The sequence below is a fragment of the Diplotaxodon limnothrissa genome, linkage group LG15, assembly GCF_057381915.1.
Source record: "Diplotaxodon limnothrissa isolate DT_005_m linkage group LG15, D_limnothrissa_male_GT1.1, whole genome shotgun sequence".
Classification (NCBI taxonomy): Eukaryota; Metazoa; Chordata; class Actinopteri; order Cichliformes; family Cichlidae; genus Diplotaxodon; species Diplotaxodon limnothrissa.
In genome coordinates, this window is record NC_140610.1 from 23,631,865 (window position 1) to 23,648,540 (window position 16,676).

Below are 16,676 nucleotides of genomic sequence, written 5' to 3' on the forward strand. Positions count from 1 at the left end.
GTGATTTAGGGATCAATTACTCATGATGTAGGTCTTGTAGAAGAAGAAGAATGCACTTTATAAACCATGCTAACCAGTAACAGCTAAAATAACAAAAAACAGTAGCATCTGTGCCATTAAGCAGAAAGAAAATAATTTTTCAGGCTTTGTGCTCATGCTACCAAAAGCAAACAAGGCTGAGCAATAATGAGATGTTCTGTTTATCTCTCCAATGCTCTATTTAGTGGTGGAGCCAGCATCTAGCAGCTCCAAATGTTTCTGTAGTGGGAAAAGAGATTGAATGAGAAAACAAGCTTCATGTTCTGCAGGTGAAAACTTCAAACTAAGGGTTTCAATCCTGTTCCTCAACCAGAAGGTACATGCATAATAATGAAAGTAGAGGAGTGGCAAAACATGCAGCCCCTCATTCATACTCTTGGTTCTGGGTCCAGCCAAGTGTCAAGTCAGGTGAGACATTTGGGCCACATCTGGTCCATGCTAATCCCATGCCCTGCGTCAAAAACAGCCCATGGTAGGCCCATATGTGTCTGCTACCAGCGATAATTCTCAATTAATCCGTTTAATCAAATCAATACACTGCACATGCGGGAGCCTAAACATTCCAGCAGTGACTGCATGCACACACTGTATTAGAGAAAGAGGGAAATGAGGTGAACGGGTTAATTTTCTGCCATGGGGAATTAAGACATGTTCCCTGCATCCAGCTGTGTAGTAAACCCATAAGAAAAGGTAAGAAGATGAAATAAAACAAACACATATATAATATTAATAATATCTGTGGACATCTATAATTCAATAAGGTCGTGCCATCTGTAAACAATAGAAATATTTGATTTTTTTTAATACGACGACATGTGCTAGATTTTGAAGTACAATTTGCAAATAATGCTTTTGAATGTGTTCCGTTTTACTATATATCTATGGATGTGCAAGCAAAAAGAAGGCACGGAGACAGGCAGGCAGTCAGACAGACAGGTCGCTCCAGAGGTGACCGGGGAATCCTGCTCTCTCTCTGCCGGCAGACAGAGCCTCCTCCTCGGCCACTGCTCCTCCTCCCCTCCCCTCCCTCTGCCCTGGTTGCGCGTTGGGGGATCCGACGACGTCACAGCGGCACACACATTTGCACGGACGCGCGCCTGCAAGCGGACACACACACACTCACACACACACACGCCCTCTCTCCTCGCTCTCTGCCGCTCCGTCTCTCTCACTCTCACTCTCCTCTATGCTGCTATTCTGGGAAGTGGCGCTTGGAATAACCCCCGTGTGCGTATGAGTGTGTGTGTGCGTGTGTATGTGTCTCCTGATTTCACCCTGACACACGCACACATACACACTCACAACACAGTCAGACGCACACATTTACTGTCTGTCTGACTGCAGGAGTGGAGCTCTGGCAGCAGAAATCCGCTCGCAGAGGATTCCTTCCAATTTTACGCGCAACTTTTCCTCGCCGGCTTCTTCTCTGCGGCGTTTCCAGCGCTCCCCCCTCGATTGTTGTGGATTTCTAACAACCACCCCCTGGCTGTTTGTAGCGGAGCGACGAGCGAAGCTCGCCCGGAATCGGATCTGCTGTCACCGGGCTGCTTGTTGTCATTTTCGCACGGAGACGCGCAGCCGGAGCGCAGACAGAAGGTAAGAGCGGAGAGGGGAAAACGAAAGCTTACGGATCATATTCTCACACACATCACAGTGACAGTGGGATTTTATGCGCCATGGTGGACATTTATGGCATCTTTTCAAGGCACTTGAGCTTTTGCTTAGCTTATAAAGGCAAGGCTATGCTGGGGGAATACCCCGGGCACGCATTGCATTGCATGCAGATTACCCAGGTTGCGTAATATCCTGAGGAATTTGCAGTAGCCTGCCCGGCCAGGCTGGTTGCAAGGCCGGGGAAGAGATAGACAGTGAGGAAGAGAGGGAGGGTACGTGTTGGTGGATAGGAAGCGATGAAAGTGGAAGTTCGGATGGTGTGTGATTGGTGTGATTTTTGCGTCCGAAGGTTGATTTGTTTTTAGCACAAACCCACGGCAGGTTGGTTTGATTAATAGACCTTCACCTGCAGTTCTCTCTGACGTTCATGTGAGACTTCTTTAATCACTCTATAGCGCGCGTGGAATGTTCAAAAGTGAGTTGAAGCAGTGACCTCCGCGCACTCTTTGGTATTTCCTTGTTGCTGCTACAGTATGATCAGTGTGACACTCCTCAGAGAGTCACAAACGACTCTTGTTGCTACAGTACCTAAGCGTTGGTTTACACTGTGCTTGCCGAAAACGAATAGGGGAACACTGGCCATTTCTTTTTCGGATGGGGGTGACTTTATCTCATATGCTCATCGTTTGTTTCCTCTGTGTATGTGTCTGTGTATGAGAGGGAGAGAGAGATGGTGGGTGGTGCGCTGGCTGGTTCCGGGAATGTTCCATGACGTGTTGCCGTATAGAGAGGGGCCCCAGCCGGGGAGACTGCGACTAACGGCTCGGCCCTGCCGCTCTTCCTGCTCTCACTCCCTCTCTCCCTCTCCCTCTGTACTCTCCTGGAAAATATGTTAGCCTGTCTCCATTTCCAAAGAAGATTTACATTATCATCTCGTAGTGGTCATCTCTGCAGGCTGGGTTCCATTAGGTCAGAGGTCAAAGATCAGGGTCAAACGCAACTGCATGCAACAGGTGGTAAGATCCTGCTCAAGGACACTCACAGCAGTGCACATGATTGGCAGGGTGAGGTCTGAAGTGCAGGTTTGAAACAGCTGAAGGGCAGCATGCAGCCAAGCCGCAGCCAATATGACTTTGTGGATCTCAGAGCATTTGTTTGATGTTTAATGTGTGACAGAAAGTTCAAACAAAGAGCTTCTCTACAAAAGCATGCAGTTATCAAATAAGTAATATTTTATGATAAATTGTAAGAAAGATTAAAAAAAAAGTATAAAACAAAAGTGAAAGAAATTATAGATTCATAATTAATGAAAAGTAAAAGTCAAATTGCAAAAGTGGAATCAATAACAATTTTATATAAATAATGCATTTGTGTGTTTTTATTATCTTTTTGTTCAGGGATGGTGGCTAATTTTAGACTACAATTGACACCATGCGCATGCTATTTATAGAAACAGTAAAAAGCTTTGGAGACTGTGAAATAATGAGAAATATGGCAAGAATAACTGCAGATGAATGCCTCTTTTCCGCCAGTCAAAGCTGCAGAAGGAAAAAGCAGCCACAGAAGTGAGTCCTGAATGTGCTCATGGTGTTGGTGGCATTTGTAGCCTGCAGCTGAAGAGATGATTACAGTATGTATTCTGCTGTCAGGGAACATGCTGCTGACTCTGTGCGTGCACGTGTCAGTGATGGATGGATGTTTGAGAGCGTGCACGGGGGAAGGCCGACCTACGTACCATCTGTCCTACTGCCACCTCAGATGGCCATCGCGGTGTAGCTACTGCGTAGGAGCAAGCATCCAGGCACGCACACACACAAGTACACTGTTACCAGGGAGGACAGGCGTATGGAGAACATGCATGAGGTGTGAGAAGACTTTCAGCACTAAACATTCAATTAATTTATTACTTAGGCCTTGTGGGAACTCTTATGTCTTCCCAACATACAGCAAGCTACCCTTGTACAAGCAGCACGCAGCGGAGTTGAAAAGGTTCATAAAGTGCTAACAGTCCTTGGCTTAATGTCTTGGAGATTTTTTTTGACATATATCATGCTTGTGCCAGGGCTGGCACAGTTTCAGGAGCATTTTAATTTAGAAGTTGCTGTGTTAGCATTTGGGACACACCATTCTTAAGCCTATGGATAGCCCGGTGGCTTGGCCGTAACAGCGGTGTTGGCTCAAGGGCAGCTGCCTGCATGGATCAGTATGCCAGATTTAAGCAGCAGCTGTCTGGAAAGTCATTTATGTCGGTGAAGCAGTGTGAGCTTATGTAACAACAAGCTACATATGTAACAACCTACAATAACAGCGGGTAGCACAGTCACCTCACTCCAAGAAAGTTGCTAGTTCGAACCCCATCTGGGTGGGGCCTTCAGAGTGTTATTCTCCCTGTGACTGCATGGGCTCCCTCTGGGTACTCTGGTTCCTTCCTGAAGAGATGTACATTATGCTATAGTCACCCTAGGGCAACCAGTGGTTGGTGACACTAACAAAAATTATGGCAACTGTGTGCAATGAACGTGTAATCTCATTGCCTTTGAAACGGTTGCTCTGAAGAACGGGACTGGGCATGTGACCACTTGTAGTCAGTTGCCTTCTTCAACGCAATTTTAATGTGTTAACATGGAAATAAGACAGAGTTCATCTGCTATCAGTTTGCAATTAACTGGGGTCAAGTTGTCAATTACATGCAGTCTGGTTGTGTTGATACCGCAATTCACTGTTGGTGTTGACATACACAGAAATACACATTGAACAGAAATTGACGATAACTACTTCCAGGATCTCAAAGATTAGAAAATGAAACTATGAAATTCCTCCATAAATCCCAAAATAGAGTCCTGGAATTACAACCCAAGAATTTAAAAAAATCATTTAGCTTCAATAAAGATTTTAAATAACAGTTTTTGAAGTTATCTGTGCAATATGTGTTCGTTGCCTTTAAGTTGAGTGGTTTGTGTTTGTGATTATAAATAGACTACTTTCCTTTATTTGTCGATTCATTTATTTATTTATTTATTTTAATGTTTATTGACTCTTTGCTAAGATGTTTCCTGGGAAGCAGTTAAGTCCGCAGCGAATTTCCCAAAGGAGATTATAAAACATATCATATCATAAATAGTGATGCAAATGCTGCAGGATGGTGGTGACAACCAGCTGCCTAAGAGTGATCACAGTCTGTCTGAATCAGACCGCGAATGTTTGGCGACAAGTTGCTTTCCACCAGGCGACCTGCGCGATTGCCTTCAGATTGAAAGTTGCCTCCCAACTTGAGTTTGAGGTTGTTGCTTGTTCAACTTCAGGTCGACCAGTTTGTTATGATCGTGAGCGATTCACAATCAGTCACCAAAAACGAAAAAATTCAGTGCAACTTTCTTTAGTTGTAACAAGGTTGTTACAAGCGACCCGGATGTTGGTCAAAGATGATGATGAATAAGATCAAGTGCTTTAAGTGTGTAGAATAAAGTGCTGTATGAATGTACGGCTAAAAATGTAATTGTTTAAAGTGCTTTGAGTGGTCAGTAAGACTAGGAAAGCACTGTATAAATTCAAGGACATTAAAATTACGTCTGGTGATGTACTGTTCTGACCTTCTCAGGCCTGATACTGATATTGAGTCTTCTTTGACTCTAACTTCAAGAAAAAGGGACGGAAATATATATTTTTCTTGTTTAACATAAAGTTTGACTAAAACAGAGAAGGAATTGTAACGAAGAAATCAATACATTTATTAATGAAATAACACGTAACAGAAACAAGATAAGAAAACTTAAAACTGTGTAATGTATTTATTCTTCACTCCTTTAATTTTAGCAGACAAGTGAAAGTAAAGTGAAGATAACAGTAGTGTAAGTGCCATCAAATGTTCCCACCAAGTAATGAAAGAGAGAGGAAAGGTTGCAGACAGCGCCGTGGATACCGTTCTTCACTTGTTGCTTGTTTGATGTTAAATCACAATTAAGTCACAAACTAGCAAAAAGACACAAATGGAACTTGTTGCTGTGTGACTGGGAAGTGCCTTTAAACTGCTGACCGTTTGTTGTTAGAATCAGCACAGGACTACTATCAAAGATGCCGTTTCTCACGTGCAGCACACAGCAGGAAGTAGTCCACTTCAGACACTCTTTCACTACAGCAGTGGGGTGCCTGGTTAGAAGGTCCGGGAGGTTGGACAAATGACACGCGCTCACTGTGAATTCTCTGGAGATTTACCCATGCCATCCTCACACGCTGACAATCAGCATCGTGCACGCTCGACACTTTCACTGGATAATGAACAGAAGAGTTAAGAGCTGTGAAAGCAGCTCGGAGTAGAGCTGCACCGAACGGGCTCAACCGCTCGGCTGTTGTCTCCAGTGCCTGATGTGGGAATTTGAGTCAGACTCAGTGAAGCAGTTGATTGTGCTACTTTTCGTCATGCCGTGGTTCCTGGATGACTGGTGTTCTGTGAGGTGTTGTGGGATTTTGTGAAATCCATACATTATTGTTGAAGTATAACTGCGAAAAACATTATGAATGACTTGCAAATTCACTGCGTCTCTCCTTTGTTTTAACTCATTTCCCCTAAAAAGCCTCTGTCACAGAAAAAACCCAGGCTGCTTGTGCAGTTTCCAGGTGATGGCATGGCTCATCAAAGGCCTTTGCAAACACGGTAAACAGCTTGTTTCTTTTGTGGGGCAAATTACAACTAACCACAAGTGTGACCCACCACCTAAAGGAGAAATTACCCATAGACAGTATTGCAAAAGCTATTGTGGAGGCTCTTGAATGATAACATATGGCATATAGCTCAAAAGGCACTTGTGAAACTAAACATCTCTTCAACTGCTTCAAAAGAGCACTGGATATGAACCAGAAGAACAATGTGTGGAAGTGTCTGATAAGAAGATATAGGTCCAGATTCCACTGAAGGGCTGTCAAAAGTGGCTGCGAATGACAATACAATCAAAGAAGACCAGATCAGATAAGCGAGGGGCTACTTTATTATTCACATAGGCTTTTCTCTTGTTCTGCCTGGAGAACAAAAAAGTCTGAAAACCAAATGTTTAGCAGACAGAAGTCACAGTCCTCTGAAAAACCTCCACACCTCAAAAGTTTGGGCTTATACTGAGTTTAAAAATACAGCGTTTAGACTGTTAATCTTACACAACAGCTTCTTTACAGCTTTAAATTTAAATAGTGGGAGAATTATGCCAAATAATAAAGGATCTCTTAACCATTATTTCAAAATTCAAATTGAAAAACTCAATGTCCAGTTTTCTTCAAGGCTTTCAAACATGTCTCCTTGTTGGATTTGCCATAGATGTAATAAATATTTCTTATCTGTCATGTGGCCACACATATATTCATGCTGTGACCAGAATCCTCATCTGATTACATTACATTTATCTGCAAGATGCCACTGTCCAGAAAGTCTTATGCATGCAGCAGGAACTTTGGACTCACGGTGTCCGGTTTGGCTCAAAAAACAATAGCAAGGCTTAAATTACTTTGAATAGTTGGAATTCAACACAAGAATTCAGAGAATTCAATTCCAAATGTCTGTTTGACAACCTCCATTTTTCTTTTCACATACTTCTTATTGCAGCGCTCTGCCTCTCCTCCTGTCTCTTCGTCTGTCTCACCGCTGACTGTGCTGCAGCCGGTTCGCTGCAGACGTGTTAGGTTAGCATTTGCTGTCAATTATCACAGTGCACACATCATAGCTGGAGAATTTGAAATGACTGCAGATGTATGGCATGGTGTGAAGACATAACCCCTTCACACATACAGATGCACACAGCTTTCATTGTAGCTGGGACTCACTGGTGTGCAGGGTGTTCATTCGGAACTGATTCGCTGGTAAAAGCATGCACGTGCACATGAACCTATAGACCCTAATATAAAGAGTAAATATTGTATTTTTGACTGATAAACAGTTTGAAAAGTTGAAAGAGAACCAAATAGGGTTACATCTAGTAGTTCGTTCTCATATTTCATATTTTACTGCCAAAAAATACATTCCACATGTCATAGTTCAGTGAAAAAATAGCCGCTGATATTCAGATTATATCATTTAACCTTGCTGGATTTCACTCCATGAGAAAAGATTTGACAATAGGAACTTTGTTCCACTCTGTATATTGTTGTCCTTTGCCTCACTCACTCTGTTGTTGTACTACCATTGTATGAGACACCTCAGAGTGGATTATTACTAACAAAGAAGTGCACAATTTGCTTTGCAACATAATGCACCCACAGCACGCTAACACTGCGCTCAGCGAACGGCACACTGAACTCGTATAAAGTTTATCTCATTGCATTGTGCTGCTTTTGAATGCAATTGCACAATTTTTCCCTGTGTGTGTGTGAGTGTGTGCGATCACCTGAGAGCTGTAAAGGAACCTGTGAGCGCTCTGGTGACCGAGGTCCTGACAGCGACGGGTGAATTATTAAGACACATCCACACATATGCACACACAAAGCCTAATGAGGTGGTTGACTGGGTGTACCAGATAAATCGTTCCACAGTGGTTTAGTTTCATACCGTTATACACGTGGAGGAGTGGAGGACTGGAGGAGGTGAAGAAAGAAGGGAAAAAGGAGAACAGTGTGCGAGCATGTCATGTGCTGGGACATTAGTTGTCCCTCAGCCAATCAGCGATGAACTCTTTATTGTCCATTGGTCCATATCAGCCAGTTATATTGCAGGTTTTTAAACAAAAAGGTAGAGGTAGGGGGAAAAGAGGCTGATATTGAAATCTAATCTCTTTTTACGCAAAGTCAGGCGCTGAACATGCTGTGGGCTGTGCGTGTTTTTGTGTGTGTGTTTGCGGCTTTTCAAATGGACATAGCGATGCTACAGAAATAAATGGAGAGAAGGAGAAAGAGAGACCTTTACTCAAACTGGCCTACTTTCTCAGCAGCTTGTAATTAGTCTCACTTCATGCATTTATGCATCAGACAGTGGAGCTAAATCAGTGTTTTGTAATCAGGAAATCCCAGATGACACCACCGTCATCCTGTTCTCCTTTACTGTACTCTACACTGCCAATTTGACAACTTAAACTATAGTTGAATAATTTTGAATATCATTGTAAAAGCTGCTGTTTTCTGTCATGACACTGTATGCTATAAGGGCCTGAAATCAAATACAACACCTTCTCTGCCAACATGTCTTCTATAATTGTACACTGGATGCCTTTGGACTTGTGATCAGACAGAATTTGATCACCTTACACTTATATGCAGTTTTACTGGCATATTTTCTCAGTTTTTGGAGACATTTGGAAAGATTTAAAGGTGATCTATATGCTGCTCTTTCTTCTTATTCTTGGACTGTTTATACCGAGTCTTGCTGCAGCCCTGTACTTCATCCCAACCAGTTTCAGCTCCTTTCTGAGGCCATCTCCCTTTTCAATGTACTTAGGCATGTAGACATGGTCCAGACAACCTGCAAGCTGAAGTTCAATCTAAGCATCAGAATAAGGAAGAAAGGTGATTTAAGTGACTTTTTGTTACTATCAAACTGCAGATTTACAGGGATTTTCCCACACAACTATCTCCAGTGAACAGCAGTCGTAAATGCCTCGTAGATGTCAGAGGTCAGACAAGAAGGCCACAATAACCACTTGTTATAACCAAGAGCATCTCTGAATGCATTACAAATTGAAGCTTGAAGTACTGTAGATGGGCTACAGCAGCAGAAGACCACACTGTCTGCCACTCTTGTTAGCTAAGAACAGGAAATTGAGGTTACAGTTCACACCAGCTCACCAAAAAAGGGAAAAGCACGAGGGGGCAAGAGGGGTGTGTAATCCAGTACTAGCAACGTGTACCTAATAAAGTGGTCAGTGAACAGTAAATAGTAAATACAAGTCTTTCATATCATGAGTGTAGTAGGAATTATTTCTTACTTCACAAGTAAGATGACACAGTCAAACTCCTGCTTTCATTAACACCCAGACGCTCGCTTGTATTGATTTTTTTTTTAATCTTAGATGTCTAAGTATGATAATATGATTTAAAATGATTAAAAATCTGTGATCTCAAACACCAACATACATCCCTTTCTGATGTTAGTCACTCAGAATTTACTGCCGCTATTTTGTGCCGACGCTCTGCAGTCATACCGGGAGTATTTAAATATCTGCACCCACAGAAACGAAACCCGAACCAGAATACGTTGCAATGAGTGTTTGCACAATTAAAAACTTCTCACTTTCTCTCACTGGGAAACTCTCACTTTCATACTTCACTGATGAGTCCAAGTGTAGGTAAAACCCTGCTGAACCCTGGCATTTTCTCTGGGGGGTGTCCAGAGGCATTTTGGGAAATGTAGTCAATCCAAGTGACGAAGGTTGGACAGATTTAGGGCAAGCAGATAAACTTTAAATGGTAAATTATGATGAAAATGATTAAAAAATGATTACTCGAATGAGAAAAACATTGCAAACTGATTATGTGTAATCCATATGAGGGTTTTTCCCCCTTAAAGCTCATTACAAAAGATCTACCACAAATGTCTGGGTTTTTAAAAATCATAATAATTGAACTATGCATTGATATTTACTTTTACAGCTTAATCTAACCTGTGTTTTTCATCAAAAGTTAATGCAAATCTGTAAGAACAAACTTCGTTAAACACTCTAGCTGGTATCGGTGTGCCGTTCCCAGGCTTTGTTTGCCCAGTCTGATATTATCACAGTGAAAACACAGAGACAGCTGCTACTGTAGGTTTAGGGTGAGTGATTTGCATATCCATACAAAAGATAAAAACACTTCAGAAAATATCTGGGGATGAAAAAAAAATCCAATCTCAGCAGGTGAGACTAAACAGAAACCCCAGTGGGCTTAAAAAAAATAAAACAATGGAAAAACATCACATCCAAAGAAAAAAGTGACAAAAGAAAAGCGAAAATCAAGATGACAAACAGATGACATGAGTGATCTGAAGCTCTAAGACAGAATGTCGTGTGTTTTTATTTGCTTATTGCTGGATTCATTGTGGGGTTTGATATGGCAGTGTCAAATGTTCCCAATCCTCTAAGATGGCAGCAGAGACTTCAGCTACTGAAGACGTGTTTTTAGGAATTTATGATTACAAACCACAGGATCAGCATGTCACCTCTGCTGTTCTGAAGATATTACAGAAGCATTGCTGCTGTGTGTTTTTAGCTGACACCCATTTCAATTCTACGCTGATATTCATGCGCCGAGAGTGTCTTATAACTTTCTCACCTTCAAAAACGACTGAAAATGTGAGACGTCCTCAAACCTGAACAGTTTTCAATTGTCAGTAACTGCTGAAATAACACAAATGCACTTTTGTTTCCCACGCACTCACCTGGCAGGCTTGCCAATTATAGTAAACGACACCTTAGTATATTTAATGACTTATTTCTCATTTTTATTAATTTATAAGTGCGCAGACCCTTTGCTCTCTTTGCTCAGTGATATTAAGAAATATAGGACAGAAACCTCCTTAGAACTAGGAAAAAATCAGTCATTGCCGATTCCCTTAAATCTTTGGATTGCATATAGATCGCAAGGCAGTTGCACAGGGTGCCTTGTGTAACTCAGATGGACTGCAGTCAGTCTTGTGGGCAAGAGTTTTTGAAAATAACTGCTGTCTAGTTTCTAAATGCAGAAGAACTGTTAACACGCTGGAGTCAGACTGAGTCAGTCTGTGCCGATGAGTCTGGTCTGTGATGGCTCTCTTTGGAATTGGACACTTGACTCAGTTGGTTGCCAACTAGTTGTATTTTGGTTATGATCCTATACCAAAGCAAGGCTGCTGAGTGTTTTGAGGGTGAGACGGCCAGAAAGTAATAATTCCCTGCAACACTGAACTTTCATCAAGGAGAGTGGGGCTTGTGATTCATGTGGGGCCACTGTTTCTGAAGATTAATTGTCCTTCTAGATGGCTGAGAAATTTCTGTTTTGAGTTTGCATGTGCCTGCCTGGGTTTCCTCTGGGTGCTCCAGTTTCCTGTTACAGTCCAAAGACATGCTTGTTAGGTTAACTGGTGTTTCTAAATTGGCGGTAGGTGTGGTGTCGGTCTCCTGGGATAAACTTCTCCCCACCTCAGTCGGGGATTTAATCTGGTTCAGTACAACGCTGCTGCTGGATGAAAGACCTGGTTGACAACACGCATTCCAGTTCATCCCAAAAGTGTTTTATGGCCTTGATGTCAGCCAAGTGTTTTCACACCAAACTTGAAAACCATTTCCTCTTGAACCTGGCTTCATGTCTGGAGCCATTGTAATGCTGAAACAGAAAAGGGCCTTCCCCAAACTGTTGCCACAAAGTTAATCTATCTAAACTAAAAATCTTATTTGCTGTAGGGAAATAATTTTCATTGGATGTTTGTTAGGCGACCAACTGAAGGTTACCAAGTACTCTTCAGCAATACTCCAATTAAAACAGTAATTTATCATTTTTACACATCAGTTTAAAAGGCATGAAATAGACTCAGTGTAACTGCTTTAATTGGTGAGCTGTAGATTAGTGAGCTGTAAGGGAAATATTATTATTTCTACTCTTTTTTTCTCACCACTTGGCAGTCATCTTTGAAAAAACCCCAGGGCAGTTTTTTGTGGACCAAGAAGCCGTTCAGAAAGGAAAAGCTGCATATATAAAATTGCCAAATCTAATGAAAAAAAAAGAGAGTAATATTGCTTTAACTGCTCAAACGCAGATGACCGGCCTTTTAGGACAAGTGTGATACAAATGCCGTTTTTAGTATTTCTAAGGCCCCCCATAGATTTTGATTATTTATAACATGTCTGGTTTTGCTGGGTGTAGCCTAATCGACAAAGATGAACAAAAATATTGATTGTCATGTTTAACTCTCTGCCAAAAAGGAAATTTGCATGCTTTTTGAAGATTCTCCTGTTTTGAACTACAGGACAAGCAGCACTAAGCCAAAACTATGCAAATACTGCGGGTCACATCTTGGTGATAATGTGGCTTTGGGCAGTGGGTGGGTTAAACATCCCCCAGCCATGTTCATATTGTCGGTCCAGTGGGGGGCTTTTTTCACAACCGTACTGCGATACACACTGCATGGGCATTTGGCAATATGTCAGAAATCAGCATGACTCCAGTGCAGGAGGCAGCCATTTGTATGCATGTAGCACACAGAGTGTGTTTAAAACTGGCAGTTTTGCATAAGAGTGCCATCATGCTCTAATTCTGTCATCTGTCTTTCTCCTCTAGGGGCAATTTGTGGACTTGATAAACGGACCAGAAAGCAAACGGTTGCACCAGGTAGGATCCACAAACCTAATAACCACTGTGTACTTGTATATCGCGACTACCCGGTCGCAAAGTCTGACGTCACTAGCCGTGTCTGGGCCTAAACTCCGCTGCAGGTCCATATATCAAACGATCACTATGGCATTACTGAGAGTTGAAAAACTGTCTAAAGTCTTTCATCTTTAATAAAATGATCAGTGTCTGCTCTACCAGGTGTAACAACTGAGTTTAACATCCAGGCATCCATGAAAACGGAATTTATGACATTTAACGGAGTTAGAAGTTAGCAGGGAGTTAGCTCGCTAGCTTCTATCGAAATACAATATAGCATGTCCTGACTGCGGGGTTTTGGAAACAAATTAAAACGCACAGCTCTGTTCTCACTTCCAACATAAATGAAGACAGGAAACTAAACAGCAGTGACGTTTGTAGGGTTACTGGAGTTTGGCTAGCTGGTATATAATGATGTGCTACGTGACCGCTAGCGACACAGCTATGTTAGCATAATATAAACAAGCTAACCTTTTTCCACTCGATAAAAGTTAAAGTGAGTGTTCTCGGTGGTCAGGAACAAATGTAATCGCATGGCAGCATGCTGTAAAAGGACCAAACTTCAGCCAGGAGAACAACTGAGATAATCCATCCAAAATACGAGGTTAGTCATTCATATACTGCTGCATGCGCTGGGCTGTAGTTACATCCTAAGGTTTTAAAAACTGAGCTTAAATAAATGATTAGCGGTAATAAAAGCCGAGGGAGGTCAACGGTGATCACTGACTGTTTTAGGAGCTTTTTGAGATTAAATAGAAGAAAATACAAAACATTAAACATGTTAACAACACAAAAGCCATATTAAACGCAGACTACTTTAGGCCCGGAAGTAGGATTCGTCACGTCATCACTTAACGACCGGATAGTGTAAAATAATATATGACATCCAGTCATTGCGCACAAAATAGAGTAATTTATGAGCTAGTTTAGGTAAAACATTTCGGGTGCAATGAATAGAGGTCAATTTTGACAAGTCAGTGATTATCTATGAAGATATTTAAAACTCAGTAATATAAATAAATTTATAGCTCAGGTGACATTTTGCCCTTTAAGCCAGCTTCTAGTGACTGGTTGCCTATTGCAATATCAAAAGTAGTAGCAGTCACCACAGCATGCTTTATATTCTACGGCAAGAACCCTATAATAATACAGAGAAAACCCAACAATTACACAACCTCTTATGAGCAAAGACGTGGCAACAGCGGAAAGGAAAAACTCCCCAATAAGAAGATAGTCAGAGATGTCCATATAAGGACATCCTCTCTTTGTCGTCAAATCACTCAGCATAAAAGGAGCATTTCGACCAGTCTGAAGCCAAAACTTCTGCCACATGGATTATTTGAACTTACACTGACCTCATTATTTGAAACTTTGGCCATGTTTAATATGAGCATCCACAACTTTAACAGACTCTATATGGCAGATAATAAGGAAAAGTACAGTAGGTCACTTTAATTTAAAAAAAAAAGTCAAGAAAACTGTTTAAAAATGCAGTTTGTGTAGAAAAAATGTTGAAAATAGTTGAAAATATTTCAACTATCTGTGCAAGAGTAGAGTTTTCATTTAAGAAGTCGTGCTTCTCTGCAATAATAACCGTCTTTTAAAATGGCTGATTCTTCTGTGATGAGCGAGAGAGGGAGGCTCATAAAGAAAAAACAGACGGTAAGACAAGGAGCCATTTGAGCTGTTTTCATTTAACCAGAATTACTCTCAACTGTTTCCTCCCGGCTGGTTGCCGGGGAAACTGGCCAGCTTCGTTATTGGAGGTGCGACCTCAGCTGGGAGTGCAAATGATAGAGCTCACTTTAACGTTCCCGCTGCCTGCAGTCACATTTCTGTGACTCTCTTTCATTAACATGCTTTGTACTGTTTGGTAAATGATCTAATTTTCCTCCTCGCACGCACAATAATCAGGTCGAGCTTTTGTTTGCCAAGACCAAAGTTTTGCGAGCTGAGCTGATTATGGTGAGTAAAGGCAGAAGCAGACGCTGTGTTAGGATCCAAATCCAACGGAAATCCAACGGAAATGTATACCCATCTCTTCTAACTCTGCTTTCACAATGATGGCCAATCTGCCTGAAAAATGAAATAAAATAATATTTGGTGTAATAAAAGCAAACATATACCCCAGGCTGGCAGCAGTGGTTTGTATCATAGCAAGAAGTGCAGAATTGCCAGACATCATATGCATGTCACTGATTCTCAGATTTTGTCATCTCAAACTGGAATTACTGCCCTGAGGTTTTATACCTTTACCAAACAAGTCAAGTTACAGCTTATCTTCATGTCTCTGTTTGAGCTTCTGAGTTCATGATGACATCACCTCATCGCATTTTACTGGAACTGTCATTAACAGACATCAACTGACAGAAGGCGTGGCTTTTTCTGTTGATATACAAAAAAAAATCCAAAAAAACAAATGAGGCTTATGTAAAAAAAAAGAAAAAAACAAACAAACTTACATCATATATATATATATATATATATATATATATATATATATATATATATATATATATATATATATATATATATGGATATATATATATATATCTATATATATATGTGTGTGTGTGTGTGTGTGTGTGTGTGTGTGTGTGTGTGTGTACCAGAAAATTGTTCATGCCAGTTGTTGAGGACAAATATACTTTTTCTAAGACTAAACACAAGAAAATAACAAATGTCTTTTGCATGGCTTCTTATACAGTTTAATACCGAAACGTTTTGCAAGGATCTTGAGAATTAATTGTTGTACAGAATTAAACAAATCATTACTACTCAATAAATATAATCACAAATTTTGAATGCAAGAAAAAAAAACTTTGGCATTAATTTTATCCTTCTTGTTTAATTTTGAAAATGTCATATTTGCAAAGCCAAACAATTCTCAATATTACACAATTTTTCAATAGTTTTCAGCTGACAGTAATTATCACTTTAAGTCTCCTAAATTCAAAGTAAAGAAAAAAAATAAGTCAGCACACGTGTTGTTAAGATAATAATAATAATAATAGCAGTCTTGCCCACTCAGCAACCATCCTGGAAACTAGTTAAAGGCCCAGCTAGATTAAGAGCACAGTCGTTAAATTTTCAGGTTTTATTGACGTGGTCAATGTTTCTGGTTCATCCCACCAATGTGCTGAATAGATGGTGTTGTGAACACCAAATAAGAGGAAAATGAGGTGCTCTATAAGTTTACTATGATAAAGAGTAATTATGCTCCCCTGGCAATATATTTCCTGAAGCAGCTAAAGCAGATGACTGGCTGTTTAGGTGAAGCAGTGGGACAACAACTGTCATGCTAATGTCTCCGGTAATTCAGTGTTATTGGAAGCTGTCAGATCGTTCGTTCACGTTACTCATTTCTTTTCAATTGGGGATAATTTATCCAAAATTCAGGAGCAAGATCTCATAAACCCCTCTTCCAGTTGTATGTCTATAAATGCCTTCCCGCTTCGTGTGCCTGTTTATTGTCGTCATTGGTACCACAGGGATCTGCCTGGCTTGGGAAGCACCACTGATCCTCTGCGACGCCTTCCCCAAACCTCAGTGTAAGGCTTTAACTGAGGCCTAAAATCCATCTACCATTCCCTATCAGTAAGCATTGTATAACCCGTTTGAGGTTGTGGTCCTTGCCAATGATCTTTTATTTTATCAGGAAGTCAAACCAGAACATGCTAACAAAAGAGATTCTTAATCTGTCTTGTAAGACGCTGACGTAGGAAGCATAAACT

General features: G+C 41.0%; 1 protein-coding gene across 3 annotated transcripts in view; it reads left to right on the forward strand.

The window, feature by feature from the left end:
* Window positions 1–1,232: 1,232 nt before the first annotated feature.
* Window positions 1,233–16,676, forward strand: part of hivep2a (HIVEP zinc finger 2a) — a 118,418-nt gene continuing 102,974 nt past the window's right edge. For all 3 annotated transcript variants that reach the window (XM_085373657.1, XM_085373656.1, XM_085373658.1), the window contains exons 1-2: window positions 1,233–1,635; window positions 12,853–12,903. The gene's annotated coding sequence lies outside the window, so the exon portion shown is untranslated. The remainder of the gene's footprint in view (window positions 1,636–12,852; window positions 12,904–16,676) is intronic.